The sequence below is a fragment of the Macrobrachium nipponense genome, chromosome 17, assembly GCF_015104395.2.
Source record: "Macrobrachium nipponense isolate FS-2020 chromosome 17, ASM1510439v2, whole genome shotgun sequence".
Lineage (NCBI taxonomy): Eukaryota > Metazoa > Arthropoda > Malacostraca > Decapoda > Palaemonidae > Macrobrachium > Macrobrachium nipponense.
This window is the reverse complement of record NC_087210.1, coordinates 88738709-88749889: the sequence shown is the minus strand read 5'-3', so window position 1 is coordinate 88749889 and position 11181 is coordinate 88738709. Positions and strand designations below refer to the sequence as shown.

General features: G+C 38.2%; 1 protein-coding gene across 1 annotated transcript in view; it reads left to right on the top strand.

Moving 5' to 3' along the window:
• The first annotated feature begins 2520 nt into the window (after nt 1–2520).
• The window catches only part of LOC135196449 (breakpoint cluster region protein-like), a 239950-nt gene continuing 231289 nt past the window's right edge, over nt 2521–11181 (top strand). The window contains exon 1 of the mRNA XM_064223291.1: nt 2521–2656. The gene's annotated coding sequence lies outside the window, so the exon portion shown is untranslated. The remainder of the gene's footprint in view (nt 2657–11181) is intronic.

The following is an 11181-nucleotide window of genomic DNA, read 5'->3' as shown; positions in this document are numbered from 1 at the left end:
CTCCGTACTTGGTGTTTTAAGTGAGATCCTCGAGAAAATATGAATAGCTATGGATTCTTCTTACTTTGGCCGTAGGCTTAATGATGTCAGTGGTGGTGGTGGCTTTTTCTTAATTATACTAGGTCGTAAGGGTTAGGAGGCCATTCATTGAGCTTGTATAATACTGGATAAGGTAGGACATATTTTCTGTCTTAATACGATTTTTTTCTATTTTTTGAGATAGCTTTTGTTTTAGTTTATTTCTTTTATATTCGTATATTTATTCATTTAATATTATTTTTCTATCGAGGCATAGTCACATATAAAGTTTGAAATGCCGGAGTGAATTACTATTATTATTATTAGTGTTATCCTAAAAGGAAACTGCGCGTAGAATAAGCCTAAAAGGCCACTGACTTGCAGATCAAGATCCTGGGAGTATAGAATGTCTAATATCCATCTGAGGGGAAAAGAGAAAAAGCTATGATTGAACCACCAGAAGAATAAATATGTGAAGTACGTAAGCTTTCATATAAGTCAATTGTAATGTTGTTTTTCCGGTCTCAAAATGTCGTCGATAACCGCTAGGAAGGAAAACCGTTCAACAGTGAAAGATAAGAAAAACATCTGGTATTTGGAAGTGTGGCAACGTAGCACCTCGTTAGAATGAACCGGAGGTGGTGGTGCTCTGCAAAGCGAGTAGTACGCACTGGTTCCTGGCAAACACAAGCACCACGGTAGGAGACAATAAGTAAGTTCAGCTCGAATAGAGCTCATCCATGCTTCGTGGTGAGGGTCCAAAACACGATTGTCTTACCGCTGTAAAGATGAAAACCTCCAGTTCACTCAGTGATGATAAGTATTCTACTCTGTTTTTTTCCATCTGTCCATCCGCCTGTGGTGTTTTTGTATGGTAACACTGCGTCCCGGGCTTTAGATACTAGTTACATTCAGCTTACATTCAACGATTATAATAATATCCAATTTCGAATACTATATTAACGGTGTAATTCGCATACAGTAAATTATTAAAACACTTTTCAGTTGCAAATGTACACCCAGATATCCTTTTATTTACCTAAAACTTACAAATAGCGTAACTATCTAAAGCCCGGGACGCAGTGTTACCATACAAAAACACCACAGGCGGATGGACAGATGAAAAAAAAACAGTATAGTTAATTTTGGAGGAAAGATCCGGCCCTTTTGACACTGATATGATATCATTAGATTTGTATTTTTCGAGTCCTGAGGAAAGGAAAGCCATTTGTTATTTGTAATGCCTAGTATCTGAAAGTTTTTAAGATGATTTCAGCACATAGGTACCCGTGTGCAGTATGAATCGTGAAGCGGCAACACTTTGAGAGATCAGCAGCCTGAACTTTTATTTTTGAAGTCCTGAGGAAAAGGAAGAAAGTGAAAGATCAACTGATCAATTAAGTCGTAGTTTTGCCTCATTTTCAATTCACTTCAATTGCTGTAAGGGTTACAGTTTTGGGTTCTTGTTTGGAAGGCCAGTAATCATTCGTCAGTAAAAGAGGAAAACAGTTGAGGTCCCTGAACCCGTTCTTGTGGAATATCAAACATTAATCGGTATAATCTTGCTAACAACGCCGTAACGAGCTTATAATATGTGATAGCTTTCACTTGAAACATATTTTAAGATTTTGTTCGTAGCCTACAATGCTTAAGATGCGAAATGTTATTGGTTACTGGTTAGCCAAGTTAACTAAATCGAAGTCAGCTGCTGTTTGGTTGATTTACTTATCAGCTCTCTCTCTCTCTCTCTCTCTCTCTCTCTCTCTCTCTCTCTCTCTCTCTCTCTCTCTCTCCATCCAGAAAATTTTTGCCACTGAATGTGATAGGTAATGGATATTTCACCGTTGAACTTGGAAAGGCTCTGGACAGGCTTAAGAAAAACTTGGGCTTCTAGGCCTATAGTCTATAGGATAAAGCTTGCCGACTGCGTCAAGTAATCCTTGGAGCAGGTTGGCTGTCCCTTGAGACTGCCTTAACGAAGGTCTGTTTTCAGCTGATAAAATACTTTGAGATTTATTTGCTGATATCTGTTTGTAAACGTTTATTTTAAATTAGCCTAATCGTCCTGAAGTGAGACGACCAATGTCTTTACTCTGCAAAATTACTCCGAAATTGTCAGAAAAATGACTTTGAAATTTATTTTGTTGACATGTTTTGATTTCTGTAAATGCTTGTTTTGAATTCGCCTACCTGAAACGAGATTTTCATTAATGTGATAACTTATCATGTGGATATTATGGTTCTGTTGCAGAAAGATTTTTAATAATTCTCTCTCAGTAAAGAAGTGAAGGAGTGCCTGTTTGTTTTTTATTTGCATTCTTGACATGGTTAGGAAACATTTGTGAAGTTGTTGTCATGATCTGCTGTAATTAACGGTATATATATATATTATATATATATATATATATATATATATATATATATATATATATATGTGTGTGTGTGTGTGTGTGTGTGTGTGTGTGTGTACATATGTAACTGTAATGTTTTTCGTCTTTGCAGGAAGAAGGCCCGGGGTCGCGCCTTGCAGAGAAGCGAGAGCGTGAGTCTGACGAGGACGATGTTCACAATCTCCTCCGATCCATTTCCTCTGACCACGAGGACGAATGCAGGGACGAAATCCTCGACATTGACTCAGGTACGGATCATCCTCCTCCTCCTCCTCCTCCTCCTACCTCCTCCTCCTCCTCCTCCTCCTCCTCCTCAAATCCCGAGAAGGGGATTTCTGCTTTCGGAAAGGATTTTGCTATCACGTGACCCAGATGCACAAAAAATGTTCGATGACCGAGATATTCATACAGGTATCTGCGGGATGTGGAACGGGAGGTGAACTGACCTGGATGACCTTGAAGGGTCGCCATTATGAAGCAGGAATAGAGAGAATGCATTCTGGAATGGAAAGTGGCGGAAAGGGCGCCCTACTCTCTTTTCTGATAACCACTAAATTGGGGCGAGGTTTTGGGGTAGGGGCGAGTAGACGCTGGGGAGGTTGGCACCGATTTCATTTGAAAGTTTAGATAATTTGTTTTTCTTTCCTTTTCTCAAAACCTAATAAGTAGTTTTTTTCTTCTCATAGAACTGTCTTAAGTAGCTTTTTTCCGTTTTCCAGAACTGTCTCAAGTGGCTTTTTTTCTACCCTCAAAACTGTCTTAATTAACATTATTCCCAGGACTGTCATAAATAGCGTTTTTCTTTTCTCAGAACTATCTTAAGTAGCTTTTTTCTTTCCCTAACTGTATTTGTAACTTTTTCGTTTTTCAGATCTGTCTTAAGTAGCCTTTTTCTTTTCTCAGAACTGTCTCAAGTAGCCTTTTTCTCAGAACTGTCTTGAGTAAACTTTATCTTTTCTCAGAGCTGTCTTAAGTAACTTTTTTCTTCTCGCAACTGTATTAAATCGCTTTTTCATTGCTCAGAACTTTATCAAGTAGCCTTTCTCTTTTCTCAGATCTGTATTAAGTAGCCTTTGCTTTTCTCAGAACTGTTATAAGTAGCCTTTTTATTCTCCCTGAACTGTCTTGAATAGTTTTTTTCTGTTCCCACGACCCCCTTTAGTGGCATTTTAGTGTGTGTTTTTTTTTTTAATGGATTTAGATGGCAGAAAAAAAATGCTACATTGTGGCTTGGAATTGTGCTTGCAATTTTGTTCGTGCTTCATTTTTTTTTAATACCCAGAGAGTATAGAAGATGAATAAAGAGATGCGCGGTAAATGGATTTACGTACGGTACGCCTGAATAAATTATTTCTCGTACACACTGATTAGGGGTCATTGTAGGAGCTTGACCATATTCTGACCCTCCTGTAACAATTGTATTTTCCCAGGGGAGTCTCATTAGGCTTCGCTAGACACAATCATTTGTGCTTGCTCCTGTCATAGGACCAGGATTAATTAATGGCATTCCTGACAGACATGAGGTCTCTCTCTCTCTCTCTCTCTCTCTCTCTCTCTCTCTCTCTCTCTCTCTCTCTCTCTCTCTCTGATGGTCCGTTTGAAGATGGAAATACCCCATTGATGGGGGAAGAGGTCTTTCATGTTTTGCCAGTTGCAGATATTTTTGTTTTTTGTCGAAAGATAGATTGATAGATATCTTTATTGACCACAATACAAAATAATATGAATTTTACAAAAGAGTATTTGGTCCAAATTACAAAATTAAGTACAGTAGATTTTGTACAATCTCTTATACAAACTAAATGAATTTCAATTACACATATATTGTACTAAAACTAAAACAAAACCAATTTAACCATACGCCATCAACAAGTTCCTGTAATTACATTTTACACATTATAATAACGTGTTACATTCAATACAATAGTAAAAAATCTATATATTTTCCATTGGCTGCCTAGCATGTAAGACAACCTAGTAATTTTAAAAGCTCCGAAAAATGAGTAAATAAATAATGAATAATAAATACAAAGATACTCGTTCTTGAGTATTGAATTTTAAACCTATAACACCGTGGGAAGTCATGGCACGACGTCCATATATGTGCGCCCATGGTCGAAGTATAATAAATTTCGACCATGGGTGCACCTTGAGTACAACCTCATTGAAAATTGGTTATAGGGTCAGTACCCTGCCTGAGGCGAATGAACTTGGTACCTGGGACCTGGGATGACTCATCCGCAGATAGCTGCAGCCTGCACGGTTTTTCCAGTCAGTCAACCAAGACATAATTAAGAGAAAGGAACGTTGGAAACCTACAATTATCCAAGCTTGAGAAAGTGCCGTCAGTGGATCTCATACGGTCTACTGTGGGCATTACTTAAAGTTCTTTGAAGCGTCCCTTTGCCCCTAGCTGTAATTCCTTTTATCAACTTTTCATTCCTCCGTTCTTATTCCATTTTTTCTATCTAACTTTCCAACCTCTCCTTACAATTGTTTCTTAGTTTAACTGCGAGGTTTCCTTCCTGTTACATATAAAATCATTTCTCTCTCAATTTCCCTTTCAGTGCTGAATGACGTCATTGGTCCCAGCGCTTGGCCTTTTGGCCATATTTCCATATTCCTTCCATCCTTGAGAAAATCTCTTTCCAAGATTCCTTCAAAAGGGGAGGAGCTGCAAGGCAAAGGAAATAGATCCTTGATATTCAGGAGCTGGAGAGCAAATATAACCAAGACTGATCTCTCTCTCTCTCTCTCCTCTCCTCTCTCTCTCTCTCTCTCTCTCTCTCTCAGGCATTTTAAAAACAAAATTAAATAACATAAAGATGAGGACTACTCTCTCTCTCTCTCTTTCTTCTCTACTCTCTCTCTCTCTCTCGCTCTCTTCTCTCCTCCTCTTCCTCCCTCTCTCTTCTCTCTCTCTCTCTCTCTCAGCATTTTAAAACAAATTAAATAACAAAATGTAGCTAACTCTCTCTCTCTCTCTCTCTTCATCTCTTCTCCTCTCTCTCTCTCTCTCTCTCTCTCTCTCAAGCATTTTAAAAACAAAATTAAAAAACGTAAAGATGAGGACTCTCTCTCTCTCTCTCTCTCTCTCTCTCTCTCTCTCTCTCTCTCTCTCTCTCTCTCTCTCAAGCATTTTAAAAACAAAATTAAAAAACGTAAAGATGGGACTACTCTCTCTCTCTCTCTCTCTGTTGCAATAAGGGTATTCCCCCGTCCGCCATGTATTCCTTCCCCCTGACAGGAGGAAGGTTCCGGCTGTCGTTCTTTTAGGGTTTCTGTGGACTGGACAGCTGGGCATCTGCCCAAGTGAATTCCGGCAGCTCATGTATGACGTGCGAGGCGAGTCGTGGATTTAGATAACATGGTTCGCAATTCCGTCGTGCTTATCTTTTGTCCTTTGTTTTCTGTCGGATAGAAGTTTTTATTGTTTTATTATTTCCTGGAATAAGATTTCCTTTGTTTGCAATGTCTGCGTTCTCAAATTGGTGGGAAAAAAAAAATTCATATTGGTTATTTCGTAAATAATTTTGCTCAAGTTCATACAGATTTTTTCACGAATTATTTATTCCCTTATGTTCTCTCACAAAAATCAGATATTTAATAACGATCTCCATATATACTGTCAGGACTCGTGTATAGTAAAAGCATTTCAATTTTAGATGTGTTCTAGTGAGTTTTCGATATTAAAATTTTGATGTATTTTTAATTTTGCCAGCACTGGCCCTTACTCTTGGGCTGCCCGTAAAGTGGAACAAGGTGTTTTGAGGCATATACGATGCCTTGTGTGGACCTGTGTAGTCTCCCCCAGGCATCTGCGACGAGAGAACCTTACTCTTTTCATTGTGTATTTGTCATATTCTCCCAAGTAGCTTTTGTGAATAGTGTCTTTCCCCAGTTATCAGCTTTTGGTTTCGTTTCTGCACATTTTTTATTTTAGTTTATTCATAAATTTGTTAATTTGTCTGTTTTTCTTATAACTGATCTCTTTCTGTATCAGGGTTGGCAATGATTAAATGAAACTGTTTGATCAATGATGAAATCATTGATTTTTTCATTTAAAAAATCGTGATTTTTTCGTTTAAAAAATCCTGATTTTTTAATTTTTTTATTTTTTTTTTAAAGCAATCAAATTGAAAAATATGGGTTGGAGGTTACTAAAAACTTGAGCATAAATGTGCTCCATCTATTTATTTTGATGTAAAAAACTTGCAAGTACATACTTTATGCCAGAACTGGAAACCTAAAAAATAAATCTATAGTAATTCGTCATAAAATAATTTTGAAGAAAAAAAGTATTGAAAAAACTTCTAAATAAAAAAAGTAAAAAATCAAATAAATAGAAAATCAAATAAATCTCAATTTTTTTATTTTTTTATTTTTAAATAAAAAAAAATTAAAAAAAAACACACACTGCCTTCTGTTTTACATCTTTCGACCAAAACTGGAAACCTAAAAGATAAATCAACAGTAATTCTGTCATAAAATACATTTTGAGGGAAAAGAGGATTGAAAAAACGTCTAACAAAAAAAACTGATAAATAAAATCGAATAAATAAAAAATCAAATAAACCACTAATTTAAAATTATAATTTTTTTTTTTTTAATAAAAAAATCACCAATCCTGCCTTCTATTACATCTTTCGAATGAGCATCATATTCTTTGGCAGCTTGAATTTCGAATCAATGTCCCCTGTGGGCTTGTTCCATATGAATTGGGTTCATCTTCTGAATAATAACAATATTAATAATAATACATGGAGAATGAGGTCCCCTTCGGAAGGAAATCAAGTGTCAGTGACCCTCGTATATGCCACGCCAGATAGCTGTCAATCAATCAGTCAGCCTACAGGAAGATCGTCTGGAAGCAAAGCCATTGCAGGACTGTTGAGGGTGTCAGTAGTCTGGCCTATAAGGGTTCATTCCTTTACATCCATATCCTTTATCGCCTCCTTCCCTCTTCTCTCTCTGTCATTACATCCTCTCTTCCTTTCTATCTGCCTCCCCCCTCTCCCTACCTCTTAGTCCTGGTACACCCCTTCTTCCCTCCACTTCACTTTACTTCCTCTGATCTAGGCCCCGGGCGGTCCCCCTTAAAGTCATCTGACCTCCCCCCCTCCCCCTCCAACCCCTCCTTATCACTCTCTCCCTCTTCCCATGTTCCTCCCTTCCCTTCGAAGAGGACGGAGGAAGCTGTACATTACACCCTTGGTCATCGCGACATTCCCCCCCCCCCCCCCCCCCCCCATTCTCTCTCTCTCTCTCTCTCTCTCTCTCTCTCTCTCTCTCTCTCTCTCTCTCTCTTTCTTTGTGTGTGATTTTGGGAGATGATTGCTGGTCTACTTTCTGTACTCCGTCAATTATCTCTTCTGTTTTGTCTGGATGATGTTTTAGAGAGAGAGAGAGAGAGAGAGAGAGAGAGAGAGAGAGGACCAGGAAGGCTTGGACGAACCTTTTTATTTAATTATATCCTTTGTAATTGACACTTTTGGAGCAAGGAAAAAACTGGGAGTAGAGGGAAAGAGGAAAATATGGCTCAGGAAAAGGATCGGGTTGTAGCTTAGATATCTTCGACTGTTTCTATGTTTAGAGAGAGAGAGAGAGAGGCTCTATCCGAATGGAGTGAGGATTTACTTCATAGAAGTTCACCCGTGTGGAATCGATTAGATTTCGAATTGGTCGTTAAAATTTATGGTGTCAAATCGGATTCTGGTTCTGCATTTGACGTGCCAGATCGAGTTACAATTAAACCGCCGCATGTCGAATCGTGAGATCGACCTTTAACTTGGAGACTTATATAATTTATCGGGGAGAAACTTTGAGTCTTGTCTAATTTCTCTTGAAATATATTTTGGGTGATAATGACGTTGGTAGAAGTACAGTAAGAGACAGGCATTATATATATATATATATATATATATATATATATATATATATATATATATATATATATATATGACGGTCATCGACTATATATCGTTGTATATCTGAACCAAATGCCGCGGTTTGAATCCTGACCCGGGTCAGATCCACGTATAAGCTGTAATTCCTCTTGTATATCTTAAAAATTTTTTTTTTAACACTGTATACTCATATAATATATATATATACATATATATATATATATATATATATATTATATATATATATAGTATATATGTGTGTATGTGTGTGTGTGTATTTATGTGTGTATGTGTGTGTGTGTGTATGTGTGTGTAGAGTCATCGTTTGTGTAAACTCATGCTCTAAGTTACAGATTGATGCTTACATATTTAGACCATGAGATCGTGCACATTGAGTTATGCCTCTAATACCTATTTGAATCTTTAAAACTTCCAATTCTCTTGCTTTTTGTGAATATTATTTATTTTTTTTTTTTACAAAGTTCGGACCACTTGATGTAATCGTATCTTTGTGACGTAGGTGATGACATTGTGTCGTAGGAGATGGCATAGAAACACTGTCAGGAATTGATAATCTACGGTTGGTCATATGCAGGACCTTGCCGTATGGTTCACTGTGTATCTATCGTGTTGATAGTATTGCTTTTCGTAATTGCTGTAGTACACTTACTGGCCGCGTGGGTGTGTTCAACTTATTATTTTATTAGTATGATCATCTGGTATAGTGACGGAGTGGTCACTAACCTTGAAATTTATATTTTGAATTTTTCATTTAACCCTGTTTCATCTGGATGAAGATAAGTGTCATGTCTTTATTTTTTCTTTCTTTTTTTAGTATCTGTAACCTATCCATTTTGAAACTAGTTACGTTTCTCACCGTCCAGGAGTCTGATATACAATTCCATTCTTTTTGACGTTGCTTGATTTTCGCTCGGGAATCTGATATTGTCCAGAACTTAAAATCTTCATCAAACAGAGGGTCTAATTGAACGTCGGAAATTGGAATCGACGACTGTTTTCCGCTCATGTAACATCAAATTAGAGCTGTGCTAATTTGAATAAGAACTTGAGACATGTGTTGACGCCCTGTCCGAGAGAAATTCCAAGAGTGGTGCAAAACGCGACGATGTTGTTTTCAAGGAAAGGACTCTGAGGCTGCTGTTGTACTCTCTCTCTCTCTCTCTCTCTCTCTCTCTCTCTCTCTCTCTCTCTCTCTCATGCATCGTCGTAATTTCGTATTAGTGTTTGTTTCAAAGCAGATCATCCCGTCTTTTAGACTCTACGAATAGCCTGACTTTTATCCCGTTCGCCCTCTGAAGTTTGAAACCCGAGGTAATTCATATGTTACGACTGCTTTGGCATTAATTACTAGAGTTAATGCGTCAGGTGCTTCGTTGTAAATCAAGCCACAAGTCATTATATTGAAGTCATTGTATCAAGTTGTTCATAGTATGCAGCCTCTTGATTTACTAGGCATGTGCCAAATAGCTCGAAAAATTTTATAGGAATGCTGTTATCCATTACTCTCTCTCTCTCTCCTCGATCTCCTTACTCTCTCTCTTCTCTCTCTCCCTCTCCGTCCCTCTCTCTCTTCTCATCTCTCTCTCTCTCTCTCTCTCTCAAGCCGTGTTGTTCTTAGGAAAAATTGCAGCACTTTTTTTATTATTATTATTAGCCCACGCGTACACTTGCCATTCCATGCTGTTTTCAGTATGTCACCCCGCATTATTACATCTTGAGCAGTTGAATAGGTAATATGACAGTTTATTGCTTTTAGTTTGTCGGTGGCCATTTTGGTGGCAGGAGAACTGGGGTTAGTAATATCAATAGATCGACCAACTTGATGACCTTAAGAATATGAAGCATGATGACAAAATAAATGAAAATCTTATGGGAAAATGATTGGGCCCGAATCGGGAAAGAAACCATGGAAGCCTTTCACTTATATAAGTGGTAAGCTGAAATGAATTAGATAATGTTAATACAAAGATCTCGTGAGTGCAAAATATTTGGGTTTCAGAAATGACTACAATTTGAGAGTTGGTACGTGAAGAAAGAATTGATAAAGTGAGAACGCCTCAGGAAGATTGAATCACTGTGAGACAGACATATAGGTAAGACAGGGTTGAATGAAGGAGTGACAGGTAGAATAGGAAGACGTTATTGGGCTAGAAATCAGAACTTGCCGAGCAAAGTTATGGGCGTAGCAGGAGGGAATGTTGCCACCACCAATAACAGATGTAAAGAAGATTAAACTGAAATTGAGTTCAGAGACAAGTAAAGCTGTAAACTAGAAGCTGGCTACCCAGATACTGTGTCACTCAGTGCCAAGTGTCTTGTATTTATTAAGAGCAAAAACTGCATCGTCTTCGAAATATTGGAGATCCAGATATTAGGTCCGAAGTAGTGAAAGTCGCAGTTATGAAATACATTAACTTGCAACGGAAGAAGAAAAGAGTCCTCTGAACTTATTGAACCAAGAAAATGAACGTATAGTAGATTCACATCAGCCGTGTATTTGATGTCTACGCCAGTCCCTTACGACGTTCCTGATTGGCTGTAGATAAGCCAGTGACATGGCTGGAAACTCTCAGTCTCTCTCGAGAGTTCACATAGGCAAGATGTATGTTCCACCTCTCCTGAGGGACGTTTTAGAAAGACGTAGCCCTCAGGAGAGGTGGAACATACATACTGCTTATGTGAATTCTTGTGAGAGACTGACAGTTTCCTGCCCGTGATTGGCTTATCGACAGCCAATCAGGAGAGCCGTAAGGGTCTCGCCTAGACACTAGATGCATCGGAGATGTGAATCTACTATAGTAGGTTTACGGGCTGCTGTAAAGCAAGAGCCCGTGCCAGCACAAGGC